At 43.0% G+C, this 27,616-nt stretch overlaps 1 protein-coding gene across 1 annotated transcript in view; it reads left to right on the top strand.

Moving 5' to 3' along the window:
- The window catches only part of IQSEC1 (IQ motif and Sec7 domain ArfGEF 1), a 332,002-nt gene that overhangs the window by 41,012 nt on the left and 263,374 nt on the right, over positions 1-27,616 (top strand). Inside the window, exon 2 of the mRNA XM_065642481.1 lies at positions 25,717-25,746. The gene's annotated coding sequence lies outside the window, so the exon portion shown is untranslated. The remainder of the gene's footprint in view (positions 1-25,716; positions 25,747-27,616) is intronic.

The raw sequence follows: 27,616 nt of genomic DNA, 5'->3' as shown, positions 1-27,616 counted from the left end.
ACAGAGATGCAGTGACACAGAAACACCTAACGGAGCATCATCTTCATGGAACCATTCGCAAAACCGATTTTTTTTCCCATGGGTTTTTATCCCAAACAGCTCCTGGGTTTGTTCAGATTTCTATCCTGCCAATTATAAGATACATGCCCTGGGGAAATCATGACTAAGGAGTAGCCAAATGAAGTGTGAACCTGAAGAACTGAGGAATGTGGCAGTTCCCTCCTAGTTCCCTTTTGAAAAAGAGAACAGGGCGTTTAAACTTCTGTTCCCCGTTTCCAAGGCCGTGCTGTTCATGCAGTGTCACTGAGAGCATGAAAACACCTTTCTGAGCAGACACCTGCTGGGGTTTGTGCTTGTCTCGAGTGCTTCCGGAATTATGGCCTTAAACACTCAGAGTACTTTTAATCAGTCTGTAACTACTATTAATTGGCATTTATGTAATATTACAAATTCATCCGCAGGGTAACATATGACGAATGATAAAATATAAATCAATCCACCACAGAAGTAAAATTAGGCATTTTTTTGGCTCTTGTACATATTTTGGAGGCATAGGATTGACAAAATTTTATCTCAAGCTACTGAGAACTTGTTTGGGTGAAAAAGCATCCAGACTTCAGGCTTGGGTATTTTTTGCAGAGCTATAAATTATTATTTTCCATGGTGACCGTATTCACTTTCAATTTTTTTTTTTTTTTCCAGCACTGGTGGCCTGATTTAGAGCTGGGGTATCTCTGGACAGAGAAGCTTTTTTAGGACTGAGATTTGCATGGGTCCTCCTGAGGTTATGCATTTGCACTTGTGATAATGGTATTGCAAAGCAGGGCAAAGTAAATGCTTTGAGAGTACTGACAGTAGATAGAAAATACCTTTTCCTGGAACTCGTTGAGCCACGGGTGATGCTTGGAATAAAGACTTGCTGGCCAAACCAAAAGGTGTATGAGAGAGGGAAAAGCTTTGGGATTTCAACTTCCCCTCCAAAAAATAACTCCTTATGCACCGTAAGAACAGTCTTGATGAAGTTCGTCTCCCTCCTGTATGAAATATGGAATGCGGTGAGCTCCAAAGACACAACGCTGTAGCTCTGAAACGCTTCAGGTCTTTCATTTAGGCCTCAAGAACACGGATTAAGGATCGGGAGGTGTGCCTGGAGCTGGAAGTTTGCTTCATAAAGGCTGCGTGTGGGATCTGACAGGACTTGTGGGCCACAGCAGCGGCCGGGACGGCCACACGTCTGAGAGCCGTTCTCACCGAGCCAAGGGATGTGGTTTGTTCTCATGCCTAGCATCACCCGTATGCCGTGCTTATGGAAACTGATTGCATCTTTCTGTTAGAATATGCTGCAGGAGCAATTGGGCGAAAAATTCAGAAGTGGGAAGTTAGGAGTTAGGTATGGAAAGTATTTCCCTTACGAAGTGATGGATTTTTTTTAACGCGTCTTTACTAATGCCATAATTTGAGCTATCCCTCGAGTATCAATGTATCTTCTTCAAGCTTTTCCCTTTTGCAGATCTATTTGTATATAAGCACTATTGACCGAGTTACCTCTGGAAGAATCTCGAACAGCAATCTTGTTTTGGGGATCTCTTGGAAAAGGCTTAGCTGAACAAGTATCATTGAATCTTTGTGTCGTCTGTGCAAACGGGGGGATCCTGAGCTGGGATCCGCATCCAGCCAGCTTGTCCTGACAACATTCACCTTACACTGATTTTTCACAGAGAAAATACATTCAAGCTCAGTCAGGTGTTTTTAGAATAAAAATAGAATTTGTGACTTTTTATTTAGAAGTTGGGGATGAGAAAGGCAGAATTATGAGTTGACCCCTTCCACACGCACACCTTGCAGTCCCTGCCCAGTTGTGGACTTGTAGTCACAGCAAAACCTGCAGGGTTCTGTCTCTAGGACATTCTTTTTGTGGTTTTCCTTCCCGCTGAGCAGTCTGTAGTTTTGTTTTATATGGCAGCTGAACAGCAACTGGAAGCACAGGAAGGCGCGTAAGAGGGATGTAATCCGCTAGCTAGATATTCATTTGTTTGTAGTCCCGCTTGCATGAATGCAAAAATGAATCTTTAAATACTGTGAATTCAAGATCAACACTTAAAATAATACAATATCTCTTTTTTAAAAAATTAGTTCTATAGTATTATAACTACGTCACAAATAATGATGAATGCATCCTCTTACTGCTTTCTCTTTAAGGTAAAAGCAATTAAACACTATTATTAATGTTAGAATTTAACAGGAGTTGAGATGCATTATGCACATGTAATTGAAAGCAGAAATGATCAGCAAGCATCAATGTAATGACCTGTACTAACCTTGACATGGTTGACTAATGAAATTATGCCTTGTCACTGCTGGTATGTGCTCATTTCATGGAGTTATTTACCTATGAATAATCTTATTCATAGGATGCAAAAGCAGCACCATACAGTCATCTTTTCATATATTCTTAGCCGTTGCCTGCAACTCTGGGAATTAACTTACTAGAAACAAACAAAAGCGCTTCTGGGCTTTTATAAGTGGGAAGTTTAAATGCCAGGAATGAAGTCATCCAACTTAATAATACTGTAGGTGTGTATCACAAGACCATCTTTCATAAAGAGTACAGAAAATAAGCACTCAAACTATTATAGCCACATTCTGTGGAAGTGACAAAAAGTATACACCATGTTTTTCATCTGCCTCCAGGAATCTCCCACATCCTTTCCTTTCCATTTGCTGTAAATGCTCATAACAACTGCGGGAGCAGGTGAAAAAATCCCGCCACAGCTGCTTGGAACTGAATTTGAGTTGGAATGACTTGGAATTGCTGTCTAAGTGCTATCTGGTAAAACTTTGTAAAGGGGGAGGATTAAAGAATGGAATATATATAGATTGAGGTCATTGAGACGTACTTGAAAATTAGTGTCTTTTCTTAAGCATTTATTTAAGTTTTTTTCATCTCTTGTTACAAATCCGAAGTAGCTTCAGCGAACTTAACCCAGACTCAGTAAGCACTTGCGGCTCTACTAGTCCATTTTAAACCCCAGTTCTAGTAAATGTTTGCTGGTTTCTTCTGCCCTGCTCCCCATGACTGAGTAGCTGGGGATGTGGGGCTGGTAAACGTGCCATGGAGAACGGTCCAGACCCTGATTTTTTTTCTGTAATGACGTCTTGTACTTGCTCAAGGGAAGCGGCGATAAGAAAAGAACAAGGCTCCCTCAGACGGTTCATCTCAGATGTGCAAATGGCCATTTAAAACCACCCCCCACTATTCATATCTGCTCTCAGCGGTGGTTGTCGGTGCTCCTCGTTTTCAGTGCCGTAGCTGCGGCTTCTGGAGGTGGCACAGGACAAGAGGCCAGTGACTTGTTTGCTTGGTTTACTGTTCTTGGCTTTTCTAGCTGCTGTCATCGTTTGAGAAACAGGATCAAAATATTATAGTGCTTCAGTGTTTGTGTAACTTTCTCAAGCATTTAATAGTAGCGATGTGTAATTTTTCCAGTTTCCAGTTGCATTCAGTAAAATGCCTTAGTTTAGAATGTGTGGTTGTGAGCACACATCATAATCCTGTTGCTCAGAGGCTCTTTCACTCTCACAGAGGATCTCACACTTTCCAAAAGTCTGTGGTGACCTGCAGGTCACTATGTGCACAAGCGTTCTGGAGGTGTTTAAGTGTCTCCTTCTGCAAGATACAACTCGTATGTTAAGAAGCAAAGATTTGCCCTGTAGGAACATGCACTTGACTCTTCACCTTTTCCTATACGTACTTTTCTTTACCTATGTTGTCTGGCTTGAATGCTGCACTTGCCATACTGTCCCATGTGTTCACGTAATTTTTCACAATATATTCAGGGCAGATTGAGATAAATTGCCTGCATTGCTTTTTCAATTTGCCTACATGGAAAAGCAGTTGCAGACCTGCTGGTGCAGACAACTCCTGTGCTGGAGTTCTCTTCAGGTTAACGGTGCCTTACCTGAGAATATTGCATGTTTTTAAGCTGTCGGGGATTGTGAACAAGTGGAGACAAATCTTCCTGCTCTGTTTATGGACTGTTGACATTATTATACCATATTACTTCTTCAGGCGTGAAATTCTTACTGAAGTCTCCTCTTCGTGTCTTGGTCCGTATTATCTAAAACTGCATATGATTTGAGAAATGGTGTTTATCTGAAATGACGTCTGAGCTACTGCAGTTGAAAGATTCTCTGTAAATTGAGTGTTCTCTTAGAAGGTGGAACTGAGACTAATTATGTTCAGTAATTGCCTTTTAACCTTCCACTAATTACTAAGAGATAAGGTGAACAGGCTCAACACTTCCACATGGCAATTTCCATGTATAATGTCCCAGAAAGGAAATAATTATTGGTAGGTTATACAATCATGTGGTACCACTTTAAAAAATTGTCGTATTAACTTGTTTTAACTGAACCAGTTAATTGTTAGGTTTTTAACGGTAACATTCTTGGGTTTGCGCTTCTAATACATCTGTCCTATTGAAATGAGTGAAAACGAGTGTGTGCACGAAAATCGCGCTCTAGCCTGGGTAGGATTTAAATCTGCAGAGCTGGCTGCGAAAGGACAGAGACCACAGGGAGCAGAAAAAACTACCTGAGCTATTGAAGACAGATAAATATAAGCTATGCCCGACAGTGGAAAAAACCAACTTGGATCAAAATTAATATCTATCATCTAATTAAATTTTGTCAAACCTTAATTACATTTTGTAAATAAAAATCATCACTTTCAAAGTCTGTGCGCTTGAAGTTTATATTATAAGCCCTCCTGAGCTCTTTCCTGCGTTTTTCTATGCACACTGAAATATTAAGTAATGATAGGAGCATTATTTGCTGTCTAAAGCTGAAGTAAACTCGAGCACAAATATAAGTAGGAAAACTCTTGTCTTGCTGGAAAATAGACTTAAATTTACTGTGGCCTCTCAACATCAAGAAGAAATAATTCTGAAATACATGTTGTGTTGTGGTTTGAGAGATGGAAAACGAATGAGTTGGGACTGCTAGGTAGCATGCATTTTGAGGTGCTAAAATAAGGCTTTTTAGTCTTAACTTTGCTACAACTATTGAAGATTTAACTTTCTCACTTAAAATTTTAGGGTCGATTAGACTTCTTCCAGGAGCGTCTGTGAACAATGTGCTTGACCGAAGATGCTGTTTTTCAGGTCTGGGCTGTACTGATTTGGCTTTCTGAAAATTTGTGTAGTATTGTAAGCAAGTAGAGAAATTAGTATTTCTTGTTCTAGTGTAAGTGGCTGAGCTAAACTCGTCTTATAAAACAACAATTGGTTTAGTTCACGTAATCTAATAAGGAAGCTCCTGTAGTAGCCAAGCTTTCATAATGAGGTTTACTGAAGAGCAGGACTCCTAAACCTTAATGCTTTGCTGATGTTCAGAGCAATAGAATTCAGAGGATTCTGTTCCTTCAGTAATAACTGCTCATTGCGGGGGGGTTTCCTGGAGAATGCAAAGAATAAGAAGTTTTAGTGGCAACGGTGTGGAATAGGATGAGTTGTAGTTATGTTGCATTAATAGTGTCTGTGGACAAGCTTAATGCTGAATTTGCAAGCTCATCGTTACATTAACTGCAGTTCACCCTAAGGATACTGAAACCACCATTATAGGCAGGATAAAAGTACCATATGGCTAACGGGGGGAAAAATAATCAATGTAACTTAATAGCCAAATGAGCACAATGGATAGGACGTTCAGCCCTGTGGAGTTTGGTGCAAATAGCTGGAACAAAAATAAGCCGGTGAGAAATCACGTGGGCTGCAGATTCTTTTTCTCGGGCAGGATGACTTGGCTGCAGGTGCCTGGCTGCAGCCCAGCTCCTCGGGAGGGATCGCTGCGCGGCAGAACAAACGTCGCGCTCAACATCTCTCTGTCCCTTTTGCCTTCCCAGGGTGCGTGTTGTGACAAACGCTGGAGGGGTGTTTGCAGGGAGGGAAAACTATCTCAGCGGCTCAAGGTGCGGTCACGGAAAATCTTGGCTTGCAGACGTGATGCAGCATCCGCAGCCAACTCGGTATCGCGCTCAACAAGCTGCTGCTTTCGAGCCGGGGTTGGGAATGCGACTTCCCTGTCTTCAGCCTTCTCACCAGAAGGACACCGTTTTTAAAAGATGAAAGACAGTCCTAATAATGCGTAAATCTGCACAGCGTGCACCTTTCGATACAGAAGTAACAAGGACCAGATGTCCTCTAAATCCTATCATATGGGGTTTATTATGACATTAAGTTTAATATTTGGAAATTTGTAATTCTTTTGAAGAAACTTATATACTTCTCTGTTTCAGGTTAAAAAAAATATCTGCCACTAATGGACATACCTCTTAACTTTCTTCTCAGTATAGCTCAAATAATTGTAACAGTGAAGATGCAGCAGAAAAGGTTCCAGTCGCCCAAGGAAAGACCAAGCGCTTTTAGCAGAACTGGTACATTTTGTGCTGATGTTGCCATGGGAATCCCCGTGTTCCTGCTGCTGTAATCTCTTATGCTACTTTAAGTTAATATTGCTGTAGTTGTGCAGGAATTACATCCTTGATAGCAACCCAACTTATTTAGCTATATAATGAGCAGGGCAGACTTGCAACGCACATAAATATCCTGTGTCCTGCCACTTCTCTGCTTCTGTGGGCAAATTTGCTGCCATACAAATGCACGGATGCTTAATCTTTGTTAAAGCCTGAAAAGCTGGTGATTATCTAAAGGAGGAATTGTATTGAAAATATGTTAGTTTTATGACACTTCAGCTGATCTGGAATTGTAAAGGTCTCTAAAACCCATTTGTGGGGCAGAAACTCAGTGCAGCTTGCAGACGTGCTTTCAAGCAAAATATATTGGAGCTCTTGTATGTGTGCTGCCCTCGGCCTCTGTTCAGCAGTGACTGAACACCAGGTCCGCAGTGATCGCACGTGGGGACTAGACCGGGACTCTGCAATCGTTATCCGGAAGAGCTGCCTTCTGTGAGATGAGATTAGTTGGGGACTCATTGTGCCAGGTAACAGCGATCCATCAAAATAATTTCATCAACTCAACTGACTATTAAATTGGGGGCAGTTGATTTATCATAAGAGAAAAGGAATGTTAAATTTCAATATGTATGTAAAGAAGTCTCTGGAGTATCATCAGTGTTTGATCTTTGAGCTTAGCTATTTGCATGGGTGGAATGTTATTGCTTTTGTAATGTCGGAGTGCTATAAAAATGGGCTGTTGATGGATGAGCATCTGAAAGGATGCTCTTCCCCCAGTTGTACACCTATTGCATATAAACTTGTGTTGGTTTACCAAGTTGAAGATATTAAATTTCTTACATGTTTTGAGTGTTGACCTCCTAGAAGGCGAAGTCTGGTAAAGCAATTGATGTATTGAGTGCCAGGCAAATATTATCATCATTTTATTTGCTTGTGCCAGTACCACTCATTGGGTGCAATTTAAATTTTGCTGGCAGCTCAAGCACTGCTGAAAATGAATTAATTTGTTTATAGACTTCTTTGACAACAGCCAGATAAAACCACGTTCTCATATTTTGAACAGAAGGCACAAAGCCAAATAAGCGCCATCTTTTAACTTGGCTAAAACTTGCTTTTATATGGCTGAGATGGGTTATACACCTGCTCTTTTTCCCTTTCCACCCCCATTTTGTTTCCTTTGAAAACTTTTTCATAGCAGCGTGATCTTGCTGAAATACAGCGTTAGTTTGCCGAGTAAACGGCAGGTCCTGGTTTGCATTACTGGTGCACGTTACAGAGCAAAAAGAAACTAAAAAGTGGAAGCAAAGGAACTGTTCAAGACAGTACTTGGGGCTGGAAATACAGGTTAGAGGCCCCGAATGTGCGTCCGTAAATGAAAAGAACAGAGGCTGGGCGGGGTTTGGTGCAGGAAACTTTGAAAAGTTTTGGTCCCGAGGTCACCTGGACTTTCCAGCTGTGAGGATCTTCCCATTATCTCGGTGCAGCAAGGGCAAAAGGAGGGGAAGAAAGGGAGCGAGGAGGCCAAATGACGTCTGTTGTGATATCTGCGGTTGTGCGACACTGAGGGTTTAAACATCCCGGAGCTGCAGAGCTCTGGAACGAATGCTGCTTTTAACAACGGAAAATGCTGAGACAAAATGCATTGGCAGGAAAAATAATACTGAGAACGCCACTGTGGGAGTAGCCTTGCTTGCTATATAAACTGGCCTTCTGTGTCTCTCTATATAAGGAATTTATAGCAAAGATGCAAAGTTGTTGCACAAGGTATTATAGTATAATAGCAGCCAACTGGTTTTTTGAGGTGCGGGTGGTGGTGAAATGTTACCCTGTGTGTTTTGGCAGGAAGAACTAACCTGAAAGGTACAGAACCTGAACATGCTCTTATTCCAGGCAAATGCACGGTCTGCTTGCACTTCAGGTGGTGTGCCACCAAAAATCAGGGCTGAAGTATATTACCGTGAACAGTAACACAAAATGTGGTCTATTTTTGTAATGCTGTGAGGGTTTAAAAACAACAACAAGAACAACAAAACAAGAAAAAAAACAAAAAAAAAAAGATGGAAAACTAGGTAAAGTTGATAGAGATCTCTTGGGGAGTGTTTGAGTAACATGGAGGATAAAGAAGGTATTTGAAGTAATGCTTCTAAAAGATGAATGGACTAGTTGTTAAAACTCTCCCTAAAAGTTGGAATTGCACTGAAGTTTGCATTTGAGGGACTGATTTTTTTTTTAAGAAAGAAAATAAACAAACCCCACAAACCATGCCAAACACTGCCCGCCCGCAAAGGAAAAAGAAAAAATCAAACCAAACCCCCAAATCAGACAAACGAAAAAGGTATGTTTCAGAAGATAAGAACCAGGCTATGTTGCTTCATCCAGTACCAAAAGAATTTCAAGAAATGGAAGTTGTAACCTCGAGAGTATCTAAGGAAGGGCATTGAATCGAGGGGCTGGCGCAGTCAATAACCACTGCAGGTTGTGGGACAGATGGAGTCTGACTAATAGCAAGAAAACCATTAGCTGTAAGTACGGCCGTTATAATTGAAGCTGAGGCCTCCAGGCACCCTCTTTAGAAGCCAAGAATTCTGTCTGTGGGATTTTTCTCTTTTAGTAGCACATTTTTAAATTTCTGCATGCAAAGACGTAATAGTTACAAATTACAGTGCTTCTAAAGATTTAACTGCATAGATGAGATCAAACAGGACTTAAATTCCATTCCTTCTGCCTTCTCTCTGATTTACAGTACTAGATTATACACCTGGTTTTGCCTTCATCTTTTCAGGTTTTTAAATTTAGTCTTCATTGGAAAAAATGATTACATCAATGGCAACAAAACCGAGGTTGCAATTGATATATACCCATGCGGCCACCGAAATCAGGTTGACTTCAGGGGCAGATTAACCTGGTTAGTTAGCAAAGGATGATTGGGACTTAAACATCTACCAACAAAGATGTGGAAGGTCAAACAGCTCCTGGCTGGAGTGGTGACGGGTCTCTTCCCAGTGAAAGCCACATCGAGTCCACCGGGAGCAAGTTTTATGTCTGTGGTTCATATTTGGCTTCATCCCAAGTGCTGCCGGCGTTGGCTGAGAGGTTAATCCAGAGCTTAAGTGCGTTAAGGCTTCAATAGTTTTCCCGCATCTTAGCGTGAAATCTGGTTTGTGCTCTAAAGCACCATTTTATTTTCCGAAGAGGTAACTTTGCCATTTTAATGACAAATCACTCAGACTTGTAATGATCTGTGTGTGGAATTTGATGTGCAGGTGCCTGTTTTGAAATAAGACTTAAGTGCAGTTTACACTGAAAATTTTATCCATAAATACTTCGGTTTAAATTTTGTAGGGAGGTTTCAGATGCTGGATTTTGATTTGTAATTATTGTTGGATCAATGACTGAATGAGTTCCTGGGATGTGGGGTTGACACCAACTGTGTCCCTGTCAGTTTTATTTTTTGTTCTTTCTTCTAAAAGAATAAATATAGCGAGATCTTGTCTTATATGAAAGATAAGTATAGAGATGTAATAGCCTCCAAAGCTTGAGGATTAAAGACATAAATTCTGCATGTAGAAAACTGGTCATTCTTGTTGAAGGTTTCTTGGCTGCTCGCTCTAACTCCAACTAATCCACATTTATATCTAAAATACATTTTAACAACCCTCTGCAGACAGATAATTTTATTAAGGAAAATAAAAATACTTGATGCAAATGAAGGACGAAGCTTGATTTGATCATTTTCTAAATGCTTATGGCTGATGATTGCATGTTGAGAGGCTAAATCGATGATCAAGTGTTCTGCTGTAGATATCTTCATGTTCTGAAGAGCATTTAGCTGCCATTAGAGGCAAGGACCTCTAGGAGGGAGGGTTTTAATTGGGGCCATGACTACTGAAAAGCCGCACTTGCCTCTTAACTGTTATTTGAAATGTAAGATAAAAGGATGCGCTCCTTAGTTAAACTCCAGTTTTAAAGAGATTTTTCTATCATCGCACGGCCTTGCCTGTAAATGGGAAGGCAATCAGAAATAATCCTGTCTAGTGGCTTTCCACTTACGATCACTGTTAATTTAAGCTGGAATAATGCCTTCTGTAAACATATTCAATACAGAGGAACATATGCTAATATGCTAATACTCATTTGTAGTTCTGCAGAAAAGTTTGTCTTCCACTTGCTCCTGATCACAATATTGTTGAACTTGCTTGGAGATTTCTCACGTGCAGTTATATATTGAAAAATTATTTTGCATTTCTTCATGATTTCTGGGGGTAAGTTACATTCTCACTTCCTCAGCTATTAATTTTTTTTTTTTTTTCGAAATCTCACTCAATTAACTGAGCTGTAAAGAAACATCTAAATGGGTTTCGATTGGGAAGGTCCTGGTTTCTGAGCTGTGGTAGGGGTAGACGAGTCTGCAAGTCAGAGGTGAAACTGCAAGTCAATGGCTCGAAACATTTCAGCCGCAGGGGAAAACAGAAAGGAAATTGGCTCATTTGTAAGATGATTAATGTAACAAAAATGAGATGTTTTTCAAACAGAATTGAAGCAGATGCACCATTTAATTTTTTGTAATATTAATTGTTTTCTTATAAGCAGTTACAAACAATTGAACAGTAAAGGGGGGAAGAAATGAAAAAAAGGTAAAATGGCTTTGAGAGCTCAGAAACCCAAGATGCTTTAATGAATTACCTTCAGATTCAGGTCTTTATTCTGATGCTGACCTTAAGAGCACCCCCTGCTTATCAAAGCAAAATATTTACTTTCCTTCCATATGGCTCTTTGGCAATATTCTTAATTAGTCATAAATTGGCTTTGCTGAAGACTCTAATTGCTTAATCTCACGAGACAGGTATTGGTGCTGGACTTCACGTGAAGTGGAAACTTTTTGGTATCGTCATGTGTTGTTCTGGGGGGCATTAGTTTCAAAAACCCGTATGGCCACCTACTACAGGGAAAGCTAATGGGAAGGTTTTTTAAATACTATGTTCTGCTTGGCTGTATTTTCTGTTCCGTGGGTGGTTTTCCGTGAAGGGATCGCGTTCTGGACGGAGAGGAGCGGAGCTGGCTCAACACGGCACTTCCCGGGGCTGCGTGAGAGAGGTCACGCTTTCGTTTATCTTCCAGCTTCATTGCTTCCCTTTCCGGGGGTGAACTGCAAACACTTTGGACAGCGACGTAAAAGTATTTCTCAGTCGTTTTGTGTTTACACCAGCACTATGTCAGCCTGCACGCAGCTGTATAACGTGTTCCCTGGCAGGAAGAAATTGCACCTCCCTCTTTTCCCCCGGGTAACGTGGACAATTGTGTGCGCAGGGCAGTCGCATCTGTATGCCAAGTTTTGTGTGTATTTGGCTGGTTTTGTTCAATATTCAGGTACGGAAGGCTGTTCCAGGCTATCCAGGTGGTGGGATGATGTAGCATCTGCCCATGTGGGTCTTCATTTGCATGCTGGAAGAAGCTCGTTCCTCTGCCTCTCACCGAGCGGCCAGATGGTATCTGTAACCTTGAGGTAAAGCACACGGCACAGCCTGCGGAGGAGGCTGCTTTTTGTGCAAACGCGGGGGGCTTTGTATCCTGTCCACCGCTTGGAACTGTTTTCAGACATTAAGGGGAAAAACCTTGGTTACTAAAAAAATCCATCCTAGATGGACAAGGTGAGCGCAAGACGATGCGTTCAGCCCAACTGCTCATCAGCCCGAAGCTCAGGAGCATATGCAAGAGTGATGGCTGGGCAAAGAAATTAAGTTGATCCCTACGAATCTCTCATCAGAGATTGCTGAGAGTTTGGAATAGACGTTTCTTGGACAGAAGCGGCTGTAGACAGTCCAGGACTAGATATAACAAGCTCTTCATGGAGACCATGTGCCAGTAGATGCACTTGCGTGGTATTTATCATAGAGATAAAAGCTGGCTGCTTCTCAGGCATCGAGAGGCATGTCTGCTTGGGTTTTACAGTTTGGCTTTAAAGGACAAAACCGGTGTCTGCTACTTAAGGAAGTGGCTGTTTTCAATGTTCCTGTCCCAGCTTGCACTAAGAATTGATTTTTTTTTTAATATGGTTACTAGGAGTGTCTGTGTGTGTGTAACACCTTTGTAAGGTTTTGGTAGTGGCTGCCACGTGAGCAGTGCGTTCCAGGAGCTGGAGTGTAAGGATGCTTCGTAGGATGGAGATCTTCTCCACAGGTATGAGTGCACGTGGCAGACACTTGAGGACTGCACATAGTAAATCTGTATTTTAAAAAAAAAAAAAAAATCTGTGATACTATATTCTTAAGATAAAGAAAATAACTTAGTTTTTGGCTAATGTGAGTTACAGAAAATGTAGGACAAAAAGAATGTGATTAGCGATGCTCTTTGCGAAATAGTGTGCTGTTTCACGGAACACTGTGATTATAGTTGGTGGTTGGAGGGCTAATTTCCAGTCAATTTGCTAAACTTATCAAGTAGGCCCTTTCTAAGCAGTCAGTTGTAAGTTGTGCTTTAGTACAAACTCTCTGTTGTCCCTCCATCCTCCCTAGCACAGCAGAATGCATTGTGCTGGTCCGTATCCGTGTGCCTGGGGAGAAGTGCCATAACCCGGCAATTCTCTGTTCATGAGTAAATACTCTGGGCTGGGCACAGAGGAGCAGTTCCAGCAGCACAACTGGCAATTACCTACTTTGTTGCTATGGTATATGATGGGAATTGGGCACCTGCTGTCATTTTTTTTTTTTTCCCACTTTATTTCAAAATGGTGACTGAAAATGCCTCTTATACACCTTACGTCAGGTGTTGCAGGTAGTGATTCATGTGTTTATCCTTGTATTAACTTCTCTTCATGCCATTCCACGTGGGCGATGCTGTACTTTCGTGCATGATCTGCAGCGAGATCCATTAGTCTAAGTACCAGCCCAAATTGCGTTTGTATGTAGTCTGTTACGGGTTTTAAGCTTTATACCGTTTGGGACTTAACTGAAACTCCCTTTTTCACTTTTGATGATGGAAAATCAGATCTAAACCCTTCCTGCTTTTCTGCAGCCAAATTGTATTGATGGATTTTTTTAAGGGTACAAATACATAGCACGTATGAGCAGTGGAATGGTGCCCAGTGAACTGAAGTATATGGAGCATTAAGAATACTGAAACAGAATGCTTTCTATGCATTTATCATTACACGAAACCAGTATTTTAAAACATGGAATACTACCAAAGATTTTTTTTTTTCCTATGTCTTGAAGTGACCAGGAGCCCTGAGGCCTTAGCATGAGGTTGGTACCATTATAACTGATCTGGAATTTCTTGAAAGGCTACGCATCCTGTGATGGGTTTGGTTTAATGATGTGGATGAAAAGGTGACTCCTCTCTTTGACAGCAGAAGCCCCATAATAACATAAGAAACTGCATTGTATTGAAAAGATCTGCTCACTTACTAGGGACACCACAAACAAAGCTGTACATCTGGTAAGAATATCATGAGTAAAACACAAACTGACACCACTGAAAGTGCCAATGTAAATACATCTATAAGCTTGTAAGCTACAGTTCCATCAAATAATGTGAGTATGTCAGCTTTTACTGATACCTCTGTTTGTTTCTCTTCTGTAACAGAATAACCTGTCCTGCTGGTATAACTATAATATAAGCCAGAACAACTGGTGTTTGTTTAGTAGTTAGAGGTACAGTTCAGCATTATTTGCATACTGCTGCAAGCACAGGGGAATTCAAGATTCATATCTAACATGGAGTAAGAGGAGAATTCATCCTTACTAGAAACTGTTTGTTTATTATAATACAGATGATATGGTGTGAAATATAGATTTCTGGTACTAGAAATTAGAGAGGGAATTTTGGAAAATGGTTCTACCGTTTGTACTGAGTTTTGGTTAAGAGCAAGAATAGAAAAGTGAAACAACTAATCTGATTTTAATGTATAGTGTTGCTGCACAATATGTTGAGGAGTACACTCACTTTTATTTTTGGTAATCACAGTATCACACACGGAATCCCAGAGTGTCAGGGGTCGGAAGGGACCTCGAAAGCTCATCCAGTGCAATCCCCCCGCCGGAGCAGGAACACCCAGATGAGGTTACACAGGAAGGTGTCCAGGCGGGTTGGAATGTCTGCAGAGAAGGAGACTCCACAGCCTCCCTGGGCAGCCTGGGCCAGGCTCTGGCACCCTCACCATGAAGAAGTTTCTTCTCGTCTTTAAGTGGAACCTCCTGTGTTCCAGTTTGCACCCATTGCCCCTTGTCCTATCACTGGTTGTCACCCAGAAGAGCCTGGCTCCATCCTCCTGACACTCCCCCTTCCCATATTTATAAACACTGTACCTCAACAGCAGGAGATTCCTTGTCTGCAGCATCCCCCATTTCATAAGTCTCTGACTATTGCAGTGACCCCTTGAAGCACATAGGGAGCTCACAGGTGGGGAAAGGGAGAGCTGTACCTCTTACACCATGTCCTCTGGGGACTTCAGAGAGGGAAATACAGAGAGATAACCCAGTAATTCTTGCACACTCCAACTTCTTGGAGCGCACAAACCCAAACTGGTCACGCCAAAGGAGGAGGCAAAGTCACCGTTCAAAGCTGACTCAGGAATCAACATTTATTCATCTCTGCCCTGTAGCCTGTGGGAAAGGAGACACTGTTGTGGACGCACGCCCTGTTCCCAGAGGCCATCAGCCCCGGCCAGGCCGGCCCGGTCACCTCCTGTGCTCCAGAAGGTCTCGGGAGGCTGCGCGCTAACCAGCCCCATCACACCCGACTGCCACGGACACCATTGCCTCAACGGGTTCGGATGGGCTCTGCCAGCAGGAGATTCCCACAGCCCAGCCCGCCAAGTCAGCTTGAAAGACAGCGCAGGGTCAGCTCGTACGAGATATTTCACCTTTTTCAATTACAGGAGGACTGAGAGCTGTAACGCTTCCCCTCAAGCATTTTTGACAGTCTTTACAACTGCTGCCTGAAATCCTTCGGGCTAATTCTGCTACCCCATTAACAAGCACATCTGATAAATCCTTTTAAGTGAAAATGAAGTGGGTGATGGAACAAAACTGCACTACAGTAGACCGCGAGTCATTCACGCAGCGGCAGGTTTGAAGTCTGGCTCCCTCCACGTCTGCCAGCGGATCCCGCACGGCCGGAGACACCTCACCCCAAACGCTGGGCTGGGACTGGAGTCGCTGCAGCTCCAGTTCTCCCACCGGGAAGTTAAAACCTGCATATCTGTGTGTCCTTCCACTGCAGTCAGTGAAAAACGCCATCATGGGACTCCCCCAAAAAGGCACAGCTCACACCTACGTTCAGTGAAAGGCTTGGGAAAAGCCTTTGTCCCTAAGCCAGGGGTTGCTCTTACCTAAAGGACAAGTGCAAATATTCCAGAGATATGTAATAGTGAAGCATTTTTTAACATACAAGTTAGCTTGGAAAAGAGGAGACTGAGGGGTGACCTCATTCATGGGGATCAATATGGGAAGGGGGAGTGTCAGGAGGATGGAGCCAGGCTCTTCTGGGTGACAACCAGTGATAGGACAAGGGGCAATGGGTGCAAACTGGAACACAGGAGGTGCCACTTAAAGATGAGAAGAAACTTCTTCATGGTGAGGGTGCCAGAGCCTGGCCCAGGCTGCCCAGGGAGGTTGTGGAGTCTCCTTCTCTGCAGACATTCCAACCCGCCTGGACACCTTCCTGTGTAACCTCATCTGGGTGTTCCTGCTCCGGCGGGGGGATTGGGCTGGATGAGCTTTCGAGGTCCCTTCCGACCCCTGACATTCTGGGATTCTGTGATTGATTCTGTGCAATGTATGTGATAAAAACATCACAAGGGTTATGGACCCATCATTTCTCTGATGTTGAAGCAGCTTTGATATTAGTTAGCTGCTGCGCCTTTACAATATCAGATTTTGCTGTCTTTTCTCGCGTATGTCCATGGGTTGGTGTTACATGTGTGTTTCAGCAGCAGACAGGAGAGGTTTGTGAGCTGATCGTTCCGTAGTTTCCTTCTGATTAAAGTGCTGGATCAAAGCAGAAGCGGGGTGACGCCTGTACAGGGAGAGGGCACCAGGACCGTGAGCGGTTCCTGCCCCGGCCGCCCTGCTCCTGCTCCGGGGTGAAGCCTTTAGCCAGCTGCTGGTAACGTGCTGGGGAGGGAAGACTTCACCAGAAGCCACTGGAGTCCTGCTGGTGCGATCAGGGGTCTCGGAGCATTGCTACCCGTGACGGTATTGCAGTTCTGCTTTTCGTGCCGGTTTTTGGATGGTGCTAATTACTGTGATCCATCTCCTGTTCATTTCCTATAGGCTTTAGGGCACAAGAGATGGACACGGAGATGCTGTAACAACTGCTGTCGTGTTGTATTAAGAGTTCCCCCCGGCAACATATGTAATTGTTATTTGGGAGGTGAAGTAATGAGAGCAGAGGAAGATGCGGTGCCAGGTTTGAAGGCTGTTTGTTATATACCAGTCCATCAGCTTGCTGAATTATCGCTAGGTCAAATGCTTTATGTTCACCAAAGTTTCTATTCTATGAAGTAAATACTTGTTCTGGTTTCTGACATTGGAACACTTCTAGCAGTTTAAGTTTAAAAAAAAAAAAAGTCACATGAGTGACACATGAGTGTTATCATTCTTCTTTTCAATGAAGTACTTCTGTATGCTCTTTCCTGTTTTCAGTGTGCAGATGACTTGATTTAATAAGCACACCTCTGTAGAGTGAAGCCGTGAAAAAACCTTGACTGGCATTGCAATGGGGAAGCCCAGTTTACACTGTTCCTTCTCTTGACATCTTGAGTTTACCTGTATTCTGAGTTCACATCTCTTTCCAAAGATTGCTTGTTCCTGGCAGCATCTGGTCTGCTCCTAACCCTCATGTGCATCGCGTGGGGCTTGTCAGGTGCAACCTTCTGGAAGAAACTTTGTTCTGTAGAAAGCTGTTAGAGATCCTGTCCACTACAGTGCTGAATCAAAGTGCTATATTCAAGGTGGCCATTAGACTTTCTCCTATTATTTGGAAAAGAACATAAAGACTATTAGGGTATTACTGTTCTCAAATAACCCATGAAAATAGTGGTTTTCCTACTGTGCAAGGTAGTTTTTTATCTCTGCGTTAAGTGGAAATGCAATGCAGCAATCAGACTTCTCTGATTTATTTTCTTTTACTATTGTGGTGTGCAGGCCCAGGAACGTGTTTTTGCAGTAGGTACTTGTTCCTTCATTCTGTTATGCATAATAATAAAATCCTGCTGGAAAGGATATAATTAGTGGTCAAATGGATAATTTTTCTCATCCCGAAACTTTCCTTGTTATAATGCTACTGACTTGGACAGGTCTTACTTTACTTAATATTTTATCAGCTCTTTTAAGAGTCTGCAGCCCAGTAGAATTTTTCTGACCCTGTCTAATATACAAAGCCTTGCAAACTAGCTCATTTTTTGGAAAGGAAAATCTCCACCCCATATGTCTGTGTTACTGGACATATTGTTTTGTCCGTTGCCGGCGATGCAGCTGCTGCCCTGGCCCGGACAGCCGGCACACGCCGCCCGCGCCTCGCTGCGCTCTGCCTATCTCATACCGCTACCTGCACAGCAAACGGGGCCGCTTCCAGGCTCCTGGAATAAGAGGGTTTCTTTTCTTAGCAGAGTCTTGCACATGTGGTGTGATCCACAGGGGCACGTAACAGCATTCAGACACAACAGACTAAAATAAGAATCCTAGAAAGCTCCAATGCCCTTTAGACGGGGCTGGCGGTTTCCTGGGAACATCTGCTTTGTTTTGGATTCCTGCTCAGAACATACACCCATAGAAACTTTCTGCTGGAGCACACTACTGCCTACTCACAATAGAAGTAGTATCGTTTATATAGCCATTAATGACTTATCCCTGAAGCTTTCTTCCTTGAAGGTGATCTGTTCATCTGCATTGCAAATGCTGAAAGACTTCATATACTACAAAACCTAGGACCATGACCTATGAGAGGTGTAGCTTGCTTTCTTGAGGCTAGTTCTGTGCTCAAAGCAAGGCTTAATCACATGCAGTGATTCTAGTATTGCTCTGTAAAGGTTTGGTTCAGCCTCTTCCTTTCATAAAAAATGAAATCAGAATGCTCCTTAGTATGTGGTTACTGTATGCTCATACCTGTAGTAGGTCTCCTAAAATAAAGTTAGTTCTTGTGGCTTGCGAGAAGATGTATTTCAGATGGAGTATGGTTGTTTAGCATGGAAGTTTGACATGCTGTTAGAAACCTGGCCTTTTAGCCAATTCCTTTTATGCTGGTGGGAGTTACAACTCTAAATAGGTGAAGAGATGTGACTTGGCTTACTACCACGTGGGTGCGTGTGGGGCAATATAAAGATATTAGTCTTGTCCACTTGTGGGGTTTTACGGTAAGATTCCAGTTCTGCTTTTGGCTGTTTCTCTACCCTGGCACATCAAGCAAAATTTTGCATCCTGGATGTGAATCTTAAATGGTTTTAAAACTGTTATTACTTTCTACGTAATCTGTTTTTATAGAACATTGCCAGAACTCATTGCCCAAATAAAGTATCTGCTAAGCTTGAAATTGTTGCAGGGGTAGTTGTGTACATCAGTCTACATAATATGCCTTAATGGTTCTGAACAATATTTTATTTTGAAAATGATTACTTTCATGAGTCAGACTGAAAGCTGGTCCTGAAGCAGCTTTACATCGTGCTGTTTCATGTCTAAGTATATTTCTAAGAGTACACAACAAATCAGATGACATAAGACTTTCAGCTTGTTTAATATTACTTTAAGAGGGGGCAATAATGGGGAGAATTTAACATTTCTTGCTGGGGTTGAGTCAAAGACTTGCTAAAATCTTTTAGAGTGAGGAAAAACGGTGGAGTGACCTCTGCCTCTGAAGCTGGGCTGCTTCTGGGGTGTAAGACCTTCCGCTCACCTCGGTGAACGAGAGACGTGCTGGTTGGGAATGAGGACCTCTCATGTTCCCAGCTTGAGTGGATTTTCTATCTCGTGCTTTTCTCAAAGACTTCTTCAAATTTGTGATATTCCTGTAAATGGTATCCAATTTTTATGAGCTGGCAACCTCCCACTGAGAATGTTTTTCTGAAAAATTGTCAACCAACTCAGCAACTGGAAGCCAAGATACTTTGTTTGGCATTTTCCTGCTTGCTGTATTTATAGGGGATAGTTGTAACTGTCATTTTGGTAACATGAATAGAGATGTTTTCTGAGATTTCCAGTTTCCACAGGTGTGGACTGATAGAGGGTGATGGCAGTACTTCTTTTAAACTTAAAATCCTGAACGATTTTTAAGTCGCTTTGGTTTGCTATCTCGTGTAAGTCCTGTGCTTTTTGTCATACTTTGCCTTTGATTTTTCGTTCAAGGTTTGTTGTGATGGTACCTGTTCTTCCTGACCCCTGCTTGCAATGGAATTACAGTAAATACTGCTATTAGCAAAGTCATTTCTGCTTCTATTGACTATAGCAATCTTACAGAGGATGTGTTTTGCCATATTTCCTACTGAGAATGAAGTTTCTGGGGTCAGGAAAAAGACAAACTTGTACTTCAATGGGGCGTGCAGATTAATATTTAGTTCTACTGGAAATATTGGAAACCAGCCAGAGATGAGAGGAGAAATCTTGGAGAAAGTTGTATGACATTTATCACGTCACTGATTTAACTTAGATATAGAAATGGAATGTATTCTGTTTCAAGTAATGTACCGTAGCATAGAACAAATGAAGAAAAGGCTACAGTATATATCGTATAAGTTCTACGTTAAAAGAAATAGTACAATATGTTGCCAGAATGTTTTTCACCTTTCTCCTTGTTTCGGTAGTGATGGTATCTTTTGTCTGGGTCAAAAGGAAAAAAATCATCTAGAGCCCAGCACTCGCTTACTGTGTAAGCGGGAACATTAAATATTGATCCAAAATCCTGGCTTTTAAAGAATGCTTAAAGAAAATCTAGTGCTAGTAGTAGAAGTTTGTTTTGTTTTCAGCAATGTGTTTGCTCGGCCCTGCAAACCAGTTTCTCATTTCCCGGGTAGAATTGACCATCTCTGAATAAGTCTGTGGAATTTACTGGAGTAAATCTTAGCCTTGAAAATGCAAATTTAGCAGGCACAAAGTTTAGCAGCTCTTCTTTTTTGCTTTTGGCCATCCTAAAAATAAAGAAGGGCTGTTGGTCCCTCTTGGCCCGCTGTCGGCTGTGCCGAGTTGGAAGGCGGCGGCTTGGGAGGGCCCTTGGTTCCAGCACAGAGCACCCGGCAGAGGCCCAGCCTTTCTCTTGCCCTTCTCCTTGCCTAAAACACCTTGTTTAAAATACTTCTTGAGTTTTAGTGGGAAGAACAGTGAATCTAGATGGCTGGCTGCTGCTTCTAGTGACCCCAGAATGCTTGGAGCACTCAAAGACATTTTCCCTGTTTAGATGGTTTTGTTATTCTAGTCAAGAGGAAAGGCGGAAAATTAAGGCATTAAAAATCCAGTTGTCTCAGCTATATTTGAAAACTTAGTAGTACAAGCAATTACACATAACATCTTTTCAATTGTAAAATGTATTTTCTGCAAGATGTAATTTGCTGAAAACTGAGTGTGGGAAGGTGTCAGTTAAACACTTTATTCCTTAATTTTTTCATTACTCATGGGCATGCATAGGTGAGTTCATTTCTCTTCTTTGTGTTCACGTAATTTCAGGGATAAGGCAATCGTGTAGAAAAAGCTGCTTTGAAGTTACCATTTCTCTTTTGGAATAAGTGTGTGTATGTAAAAACCTAACAACTTAAAGTGACTGGACAGGCTTTAAAATGGGAGAGGGGAAGCGCAAGAGACTCAGGAATTACGACTGCGTCGGTTCTGAGTTCAAGAAGCTGCAGGCTGATGCTGGAATGGTGGGTGGTGAAGGTGCATGCTCAAGGTGTGTCCAAAGGTGGACATTGGACCGCGTGTGTTCCTAGGGCAAGGCACCAGGATGGCGATGCAGACCACTCCTGAAGTCTTATGTGTTTTATTCAAAACCTTTTAACATATAAACACAATGTAACACAGCTGAAGTAAAGCCATTTGATATCAGATCCTGTCTTCATTAACAAGAACTGACGAATTGTTGTCTCGTAAATATTTTACTTAAGAGCTCTTCTGGGTGTGGATTTGTGGGATTGTTTTTTCCATTCCATATTGGTTTATAAAATATTTTTGATATGCAGGAAAATAAATCTCTTGGTGACAGATAATTATACCAGTAACACCCAAGTTCTCAAAGCCCTTACAAAGGTTGAGAGTATTCTTTGTGTGGGCAGATACTGTGTTGGGTACACAAAATGCTACTGTAAGTTTTTTTTATAGTGATGAGAGAGAATGATGATTTTCATTTAACTGTCTTAAATGAAGGGCAGTGATAACTCTTCATCACCTCAAGTAAAAAGACAATTGTAATAATTTTAGAAAAGTGGTTTTTGAAATACTGTTAAGCTCTACTGCGAGCCTGGGGAGTTCTGAGGTCACAGAATGACTTTGGTTGGAAAAGACCCTCAAGATCATCAAGTCCAAACATTAACCCACCCCTGGCACTAACCCATGTCTTGAGAACCTCATCTCCGCGTCTGTCCAACCCCTCCAGGGATGGTGACGCCACCACTGCCCTGGGCAGCCTGTTCCAATGCTCGACAACCCTTGCTGGGAAGAAATTTTTCTTTATTTCCAATCTAAACCTCCTCCTCTAGACTCTTCACCAGCTTCGTTGCCCTTCTCTGAACTCACTCCAGCACCAAAACGTCTGTCTTGTCATGAGGTGATCCCACCACCCCTCCGGCTGCCATTTGGAGCCCTGAGGTGATTCTGGTGCCACTGGAGCTGCCATTTTGTGCGCTGAGGGGGTCTTGGTGCCTCTGGAGCTGCCATTTTGTGTGCTAAGGTGGTCTTGGTGCCCCGGAAGCTGCCATTTTGTGCGCTGAGGGGGTCTTGGTGCCCCTGGAGCCGCCATTTTGTGCGCTGAGGGGGTCTTGGTGCCCCCGAAGCTGCCATTTTGTGTGCTGAGGGGGTCTTGGTGCCCCGGAAGCTGCCATTTTGTGTGCTGAGGGGGTCTTGGTGCCCCTGGAGCCGCCATTTTGTGTGCTGAGGTGGTCTTGGTGCCCCCGAAGCTGCCATTTTGTGTGCTGAGGTGGTCTTGGTGCCCCGGAAGCTGCCATTTTGTGCGCTGAGGGGGTCTTGGTGCCCCTGGAGCCGCCATTTTGTGCGCTGAGGGGGTCTTGGTGCCCCCAGAGCCGCCATTTTGTGCGCTGAGGGGGTCTTGGTGCCTCTGGAGCTGCCATTTTGTGTGCTGAGATGGTCTTGGTGCCCCCGGAGCCGCCATTTTGTGCGCTGAGGGGGTCTTGGTGCCCCCGGAGCCGCCATTTTGTGCGCTGAGGCGGTCTTGGTGCCCCCGGAGCTGCCATTTTGTGTGCTGAGGTGGTCTTGGTGCCCCCGAAGCCGCCATTTTGTGTGCTGAGGGGGTCTTGGTGCCCCCGAAGCTGCCATTTTGTGTGCTGAGGTGATGGAGGTGATTCTGGAGCCGCCATTTTGTGCGCTGAGGGGGTCTTGGTGCCCCCGGAGCCGCCATTTTGTGTGCTGAGGTGGTCTTGGTGCCCCCGGAGCTGCCATTTTGTGTGCTAAGGTGGTCTTGGTGCCCCGGAAGCTGCCATTTTGTGTGCTGAGGGGGTCTTGGTGCCCCCGGAGCCGCCATTTTGTGCGCTGAGGGGGTCTTGGTGCCCCTGGAGCCGCCATTTTGTGCGCTGAGGGGGTCTTGGTGCCCCCGAAGCTGCCATTTTGTGTGCTGAGGGGGTCTTGGTGCCCCGGAAGCTGCCATTTTGTGTGCTGAGGGGGTCTTGGTGCCCCGGAAGCTGCCATTTTGTGTGCTGAGGGGGTCTTGGTGCCCCTGGAGCCGCCATTTTGTGTGCTGAGGTGGTCTTGGTGCCCCCGAAGCTGCCATTTTGTGTGCTGAGGTGGTCTTGGTGCCCCGGAAGCTGCCATTTTGTGCGCTGAGGGGGTCTTGGTGCCCCTGGAGCCGCCATTTTGTGCGCTGAGGGGGTCTTGGTGCCCCCAGAGCCGCCATTTTGTGCGCTGAGGGGGTCTTGGTGCCTCTGGAGCTGCCATTTTGTGTGCTGAGATGGTCTTGGTGCCCCCGGAGCCGCCATTTTGTGCGCTGAGGGGGTCTTGGTGCCCCCGGAGCCGCCATTTTGTGCGCTGAGGCGGTCTTGGTGCCCCCGGAGCTGCCATTTTGTGTGCTGAGGTGGTCTTGGTGCCCCCGAAGCCGCCATTTTGTGTGCTGAGGGGGTCTTGGTGCCCCCGAAGCTGCCATTTTGTGTGCTGAGGTGATGGAGGTGATTCTGGAGCCGCCATTTTGTGCGCTGAGGGGGTCTTGGTGCCCCCGGAGCCGCCATTTTGTGTGCTGAGGTGGTCTTGGTGCCCCCAGAGCTGCCATTTTGTGTGCTAAGGTGGTCTTGGTGCCCCGGAAGCTGCCATTTTGTGTGCTAAGGTGGTCTTGGTGCCCCGGAAGCTGCCATTTTGTGCGCTGAGGGGGTCTTGGTGCCCCCGGAGCCGCCATTTTGTGCGCTGAGGGGGTCTTGGTGCCCCCGGAGCCGCCATTTTGTGCACTGAGGGGTGTCCCAGTGCAGCTACTTCAGCATTGGCCTTTCCAGGCAGAAGTTACTTCCCTTTGCTCTGGACAACAGAATTTTCCACTGTGCTAATTTCTCTTACGTTTCAAAGTATTCCATGATATTAGCTGTCAGGAACATCAGCTGGTATTCTTACTTACAGGCATACCTGGCCACCTTTCTGTAACTCGCACTCGATCTGCTGAATTCCAGCACCTTCCCGCTATACGAGTGTCTCCTGGGACAAGTGACTAAGTTCATTTTTTCCTTCTTTTCCTCCTCTCGGTTTGTGCTTTTGGAATTGTCCAGACTTCTTTGAGCTTGGAAAAAAAGGTGAGGATAGTATGTAATGAAGGGGGGAGAAAAAAATGTCAGTTTTTGGTACCTATTTCTGCAATAGATTCTGAAAATTAGATTTTAATACTGTTGGCTTTGTGGCATTAGACTTATGAAACTTTTACAAGCCATAACTTTTTCTACCGCTTCTAGCATAATACGCAAGTTGCCTTTGGGAGATGCAAGTCAGCCTAATAAGAAATAGGACTTTTTTTTCCTTTTTCAAACTAGGGAAGATTCTTTATTTCCTGAAGAAATGCCCTTGTGTTTGATTTTGAGGCAGCAATTTTGGTACTAGCTAATAGTGGCTTAAGTGCTAGAGTTTGCAAACTCATATTGATCACCTTTTTATTTGGGTCCCTGCTAAGTCTATGATGTGAAAAAAGGGTGTTTTGAGCCTTTGTTTTGCTCTGGAATCTCCTGCTTTGCTTCGTATGTTTGGTTCCTGGTTTTGCAGAGCCTACTGATGTATTTAAGTTTTCTGTGTTGTTTTGGAGTGAAGGAGGAAAAGAATTGGGCTAATGGTTGTATGTTTTCCTCTGGATTTTGAGTTTGTTCATGAAATTCTGGAAGTATTATGTTTCTGTTTCTCTTCGGGGGAGGAAGCTTTATCAATATGAATGACACTAAATTAAATTTTCTTACTTAAAAAATGTTGGGGGAGGGGGTAAGAGGCTTTATTCCAGTTTTGATTGCTAAAATTATCTCGCCTTGAGAAAAATACGCCCTTTAAGAGCTTCTGTAACTTAGTATATCTTACCCCTTATTTTCGCACTATTATAAAATTCAGACAAGGGTGGGGGTTAAAATATTTTGAAGTACTTTTATTTGCAGACCTTAACCCTTTTTGAGTAGTGCCTAATAAACCCAGAGATTAGGTTCCTAAACATTTTTGCCTGTGGCCTTTTCAACTAAAAAGTGAAGAAAGACTAAAAAAGAAAAAAGTATAATACAAACTAATCTGCCTCTAGAATAGTGTCAGAGGCTGGTGCTGTTCACTTGCAAATATGAAACATAAATCTTGGTTATTGCGTGTTTACAGAAGGTCTTTATTGAGAGTTCAGGAGTGTCAGCACATTTTAATATGGCAACAATCACCTTCAACTGTTAACTGTTTTTTAACTTCTAGTATATTCACTCTAAACCTAAGTAGACTGGTTTCCTATTTAAATGTCTCATTAGAAGGGAAAGTACAACAAGCCTTAGAAAAACTAGGTGAAATACAAAGGGAAAGAATGCGTGAGAAGGGCTATCATTTGTAGGCTGTCTGGCTTAGAAATACTGGAAAAAATTATGTCCTAAGTATTTGTGTATTGCTTTACAGGTCTGAAGGCGAAAGTTCAAGAAGCATCAGGTATGTGTACATTGTATTCTTTCTGTCTTGACGTCTTTGTTCTAAGAAAATACTTTATTTAAAAAGCATAACTTTATTTAAAAGTGTTAAATAGAAACAGTGGTTGTTTTGGTTTTCAGACATGGGTTTTGTTGGTTCTACTTCACATGCCATTTGCGCTTTGAATAAAGCATCTTTTACTTTGGATAATTTCAGTAACAGATAACATGACATTTCCTGAATGCCTCTATCTCCAATATGGTTTAAGAATCTATTCTGAGTTTTGATAATTGCATAAGATTTATGGTTAGTTTCCAGTGTTTTTGATCAAAATGAGTACTAAATGGTTATTTGCGTTAGCAAAGCTGTGAGCCAGCTGTCTGCTGATTTTGGGGGTCAACATCTGTATTGGTGAGAAGTTGTTCAGGCTTTAGGTATCTCTTCATCTCTACTTGACAGCAGAAGCCTTCATTGACTCATTATTACAATACTTATGCACTTGGAAGATTCAAAAAATCTAGAGAATTTAAGTAATTGTCAGATACTTTTAACTTATTCATTTAGTATTTTTTTAGTCATTTACTTCAAGGGTATTTTTTTGAACCTCCTTCTTTGAGGATGCAGCTGTGTGAGTCAAACTTGCAGAGCTTGTAAAGGTGCTCGAAACAGGACTGAAACTTTAAAATTCTGTGCTTGCATCTGAAAGTGTTCCACATTCATTAGACTACTGCAATTAAGCAGATGCCTTGAATCTCAAGGAGAGTTGGTCACTGATAATAAGGTCTAAAATGTTGGCTGTGGGTTCCCCATAATATGCTGCAGCTTGTTACAGGGATTGTTTGGCCTTTATCTAAATACATTGTATTTTGTTGATTTAAAAATAACGGGGGTATGTGTTATTTGCCTGATGGGCTGCAAGACTGATGGAATAATGTTAGTATGTCTGGTCAGCTAAATTCCACACCTTAAAGGAGGGATCTGCTCAGGCTCGGTGCCTCTGTACAACCTGGCAGTTCTGTACCGGGCTTGTTTGTCCTGCCTATGGGCTCCAGGGCTCCCATGGTGAAAATCAAACCCTGTGGAAACCTGCGGGCAATCAGCAGGAGTCTCGGAGCACTGATACAATCTCCTGTTTCGAGGCTGTTCAGTGAATTAATTCTGTTATTCAGCATGAACTTGAGTTACTCCAAGTCAGTTCCTGGCTTTTAGGATAGCCTAAAGTCAGGCGAACAGATGGATGCAGCAGCGGCAACTCAAGCAGAGGGCAGAGCTGCACTCTGCAAATGCTCCTTCCGTCCAGCTCTCTCCATCCTTCTTAAACTGTGTTTTTTCACAGGTGAAATATCACTGAGAATGTGCTTTTGTGTTTCTGCCTGTGTAAAATCCTGGTCTTGTCTTGGACAAAAGTTTGCTCGTCTCAGGAGCTTCTTTACATTGCGGTTAATTCGCTTCATACTGTTTTCCTTCATTTCTGGCAAATGAAGATGAAATGTAATGATCTCAAATGAAATTGTAAGGTCAGTCAAGGGGATAGCACTTAAACTCTGAAGAGAAGGAATGATCATTCCTGCTTACAAAAATACCATCAAAATACCAGCAAATCAATATGCTGACCATACTACACCAGTGTCTTCTGCCAAATTGTTCCGCTGAATTCATGAAATAAAGTGCAGCAAGAAGCTGCAAGCAGGTGAGAAGCCAGGAATGAAATGTAATGTCTCAGCATTAAGTGGGCAGGTACAACATTGACCGAATTTAGTGAAGGGCTTACATATGCAGTTAATAAGCAAAAGTGTTGGTTGGGATTGTAGTGTTTGACTCGCACTGGCATTAGCACTTAAGATAAAAGGATAAATTCTAAAATAAAAGAATAATAAATTCTACAATAAAT

This window comes from Caloenas nicobarica, chromosome 11 (assembly GCF_036013445.1).
Source record: "Caloenas nicobarica isolate bCalNic1 chromosome 11, bCalNic1.hap1, whole genome shotgun sequence".
In the NCBI taxonomy this organism is placed as follows: domain Eukaryota; kingdom Metazoa; phylum Chordata; class Aves; order Columbiformes; family Columbidae; genus Caloenas; species Caloenas nicobarica.
The sequence above is the reverse complement of the archived record's forward strand: the minus strand, read 5'-3'. Positions and strand labels throughout refer to the sequence as shown.